The sequence below is a fragment of the Marmota marmota genome, unplaced genomic scaffold, assembly GCF_001458135.2.
Source record: "Marmota marmota marmota unplaced genomic scaffold, marMar, whole genome shotgun sequence".
Lineage (NCBI taxonomy): Eukaryota > Metazoa > Chordata > Mammalia > Rodentia > Sciuridae > Marmota > Marmota marmota.
Genome location: NW_026000207.1, coordinates 3,143,652 through 3,147,228, shown reverse-complemented (window position 1 = coordinate 3,147,228; position 3,577 = coordinate 3,143,652). Strand labels below are relative to the sequence as shown.

At 44.4% G+C, this 3,577-nt stretch overlaps 1 protein-coding gene across 1 annotated transcript in view; it reads left to right on the top strand.

Moving 5' to 3' along the window:
* The first annotated feature begins 258 nt into the window (after positions 1-258).
* Znf331 (zinc finger protein 331) overlaps positions 259-3,577 on the top strand; it is a 25,040-nt gene continuing 21,721 nt past the window's right edge. The window contains exons 1-2 of the mRNA XM_015505393.2: positions 259-484; positions 1,093-1,171. The gene's annotated coding sequence lies outside the window, so the exon portion shown is untranslated. The remainder of the gene's footprint in view (positions 485-1,092; positions 1,172-3,577) is intronic.

The following is a 3,577-nucleotide window of genomic DNA, read 5'->3' as shown; positions in this document are numbered from 1 at the left end:
CTTCTGGGACCGCCGAAACGCCGGCCGGACGCGTGCCGCGCAGGGTGCCGCACTCACCCCGCGCTTCCGGGGCCCCTGTGCGGCGCGCCAGGTCGCTGGTGCTCAGCCCCGTTCCCATGGATACAGCCTGGGTTTCTAAGGACACGGTCCCGTGTTCTGGGGCCTTTGGGGTGCGCGGGCGCATGTGTACGGGGAGGCACCTTGCGCATGCGCAGGTTGCCGCGATGGGCCAACGTGTCGGTGGCCGGTCCCCGGTCGCGGCCAGTGCGCATGCGCACTAGCCTAGCTGGTGGCAGGCGTGGGCGGGCGTGAAGCTGGCTGTCCGCTGTCCCCGTAACCATGGCACAGGTGCGTGAGTGGGCGTCATTGGTGTCCATGGGAACGCACTAGGTGAGCGACTGTGCCTGTGACGCAGCCTCCAGCCTGCCTGGTGCCTTCAAGCCTGGGCTGACCGCCGGGCTTTGTGGCTTCAGCTGCGACACAGGTGTGTGCGGGGCCTCGGGACGACGGGTCCGAGGGCGCAGAGGTGTGCGGGCGAGGGAGCGCCCCCTCGGAGGCAGGCCGGCCGGGCGGCAGTGGGTGTGACCGGTAGCGGCACGAGGTCCCGGGACCTGCCCCGGCGTGCGCTGGGTGGCCTGTTCTCCCCCGCTGTCTCTGCCCTCACCTGTGTCCGCATACCTGCCCCAACGATGACCGACAGGGACCTGGAAGGGCTGGAGTGGAGCCCAGGGGTGGAGCTGGTGCTTAGCACGCAGGCCTTGGGTTCGATCCCCCTTCCCAAAAAACACATGGTCGGGAGGTGACAAGTTTTGGAGAAGCAAGTGCTCTCCTGCCTCTGTGCAGGATCCTGAGTGACAGGAGAAAGCCCCAGGTCTATACTTCCTGCCCTCTGGGCACAGGTACCTGATGTGGGAGGCAGGCTCAGCCCCGTGCTTCAGGACAGGAACTTTGTCCTGGACCCCAGAGATCTCTGGCCCTCTTATTTCTAGATTTTCCTATGGCCTGGGACAACTCTTCCTTCACGTGTATTTTCTAAGGTGGCCTGTGCTCCAAAAAGTCACTGGTGTTGCTTCATTCTCCTCTTTCTCCTAGGCCAGCTTTAAAAAAAAAAAAAAAAAAAAAAAGTCATCATAAGGCAGAACAATTTGTACAACTGAAAGTCAAGGTTCAGGTGAGTTTCCTTTTTGTTCCTTAAATGACTTGTGTTAAGATTACTTTTAGGACTTTTACTTTCCTTGGTCATAAATGTCTTTCCTAAAAGCATCTTATCCCAGTAATTCCTCCCCAGGATGTGTCAGGGCCATGCAGTGGCCTCAATGTATTCTCCTCTGACCGACTCTCTTCAGGGAATATTCACAGACTCATTTGGAAAATTGTTCACATTTCCTGGTGAGCTCTGCCTTTCTAAGAATCTGAAGGTATTTTCTATACCTCCTAGAATAATTCTAGTGCTTTATATTAGTGTGTGCTTTGAAGGGGAGGGGACTGGATTTTAAATGGAACCAGCACTAGATTTCTTTGACATGAGAGTAATGGGTTATTGTAATTGTTTATTTTTTTTAGTAACATTGGTGTTTCAAAATTTTTATTTAACTGACAAATGACAAGTCATAAATATGGTGTGCAACTTGATGTTTTGATTAGTGTATATATTGTGGGAATGATTGAATCATACCAGGCTGTTTCTGTTATGTGTGAATACAAAACCTGTACCTTTGTAGTGGATTTCAAGTCCAGGTAGTGTGAAGGCTTCACTTTGTTCTTTTTGCTCAATGTTGCTTTGACTATTTGGAATCTTTTATGATTCCTTGCAAAATTTAGGAAAGAGTGTGTGTGTGTGTGTGTGTGTGTGTGTGTGTATGAGAGAGAGAGAGAAGTGGCAGGGCTGTAGAAACTGTGGATCACTTTGGTTAATGTGGCCATTTCAGCTATATTGATTTTTTCCAAACCATAAATGAGGGCTATCTTTTCTGTTTATTTTGTGTTTTCTTCCATTTCTTTCAACCATGCTTTATACTTTTCCACATACAGGTCAACTCCTAGATGAGATTTATCCCTAAGTGGATTTGTTTGTTTGTTTTGGTTTGGTGTTTCTGTATTTTGATACTATAATGATACTGCTGTCTTGATTCCTTTTCAAATAGTTCATCGTTAGTGTATAGAAATGGTACTGACGTTAGTGTATAGAAATGCTACTGACTTCTCTGTTATTTTGTATGCTGTGCCTTTACTGAATTCATTTATTATTTTTAATACCTTCTATTGTGTTTTTTAAATTTAGGGTCATGTCATTTGCAAACAATTTCTTCCTTTCCAGTTTGGATGCCTTTTATTTCTTTTTCTTGCCTAATTTCTCTGGGCTGATACAACTAGTCCTGTTTTGATTAGAAATGGTAAGAGTGGGCATCTTTGTCTTGTTCCTGATCCTGAATGGAGGCTTTCAGCTTTGCTCTTCATTATGATGTTAGCTGTGTGCTTGAGATATATAACCTTACTGTGTTGAGGTTTTTTTGTTTTTTTTTGTTTTTTTTTTTTTTGCATCTTTTGAGATAATCATGTGGCTTTTGTCCTTCCTTCTATTAATTTGGTGTATCACTTTCATAGATTGATGTATGTCGAACCATACTTGTATCCCTGGGATAAATCCCACTTGATCATGTTAAATGTTCCTTTTAATGTGCTTGTGAGTTCAATTTGCTAGTCTTTGGTACTAGGGACTAAACCCGGAGTCATTTTACCACTGAGCAACATATCAGCTGTTTTTTTAGGGCCTCACTGAACTGAGGGGTTGGCCCAAACTTGTGTTCCTGCTGCCTAAGCCTCCTGAGTCTCTGGGATTACGAGCATGCACCACCACACCCAGATTCTCAGAATATATTTTAATTTCACTTTTATTGTCTTCCTTGAGCCATTAGTGTTTATGATCATGTTTTTTTAATTTCCACATAATTTAAACTTTTCTAGCATTCTTCCTGTTATTGATTTCCAGGATCATAATGCTATAGACAGAAAGGATACATTATTTAATTTCAGTCTTCTAACATTAGCTAAAACTTGCTGTGTGACTAAACATATCTTGGGCAAGGTTTTGTGTGCACTTGAGAATGTGTATTCTGCTGCTGTTGGATGGGGTGTTGTGTATGTGTCTATTAGGTCTGTTTGTTGTAAAGTTAATTCCAGCCTAAAGTTTCCTGACTCTTCTGTCAGGATGATCTGTCTACTGTTGGAAATAGGGTATGGAAGACCTTGCTATTGCTGTATTGCTGTCTATTTTTCTCCATATTCATTAATATTTGCTGAATTTATTTAGGTGCTCTGATGTCAGGGGTGGCAAATATATTTACAAATAATAAATTATCTTGAGGAATTGATACCTTTACGATTTTAGAATGACCTTTGCTTTTTCCACAGGTTTCAAATTCTATTTTGTCTCATAGATGTAGCTGCTCCTGTCTGGAATATTTTTCCCCTCCCTCTACTTTTCTATGTCTGTCCTTAAGGCTAAAGTGTGTTAGTGTGTTTCTTGCAAGGAACATATTACTGGAATTTTTTTTTTTTTTTTTTTTTTGGGAAATCA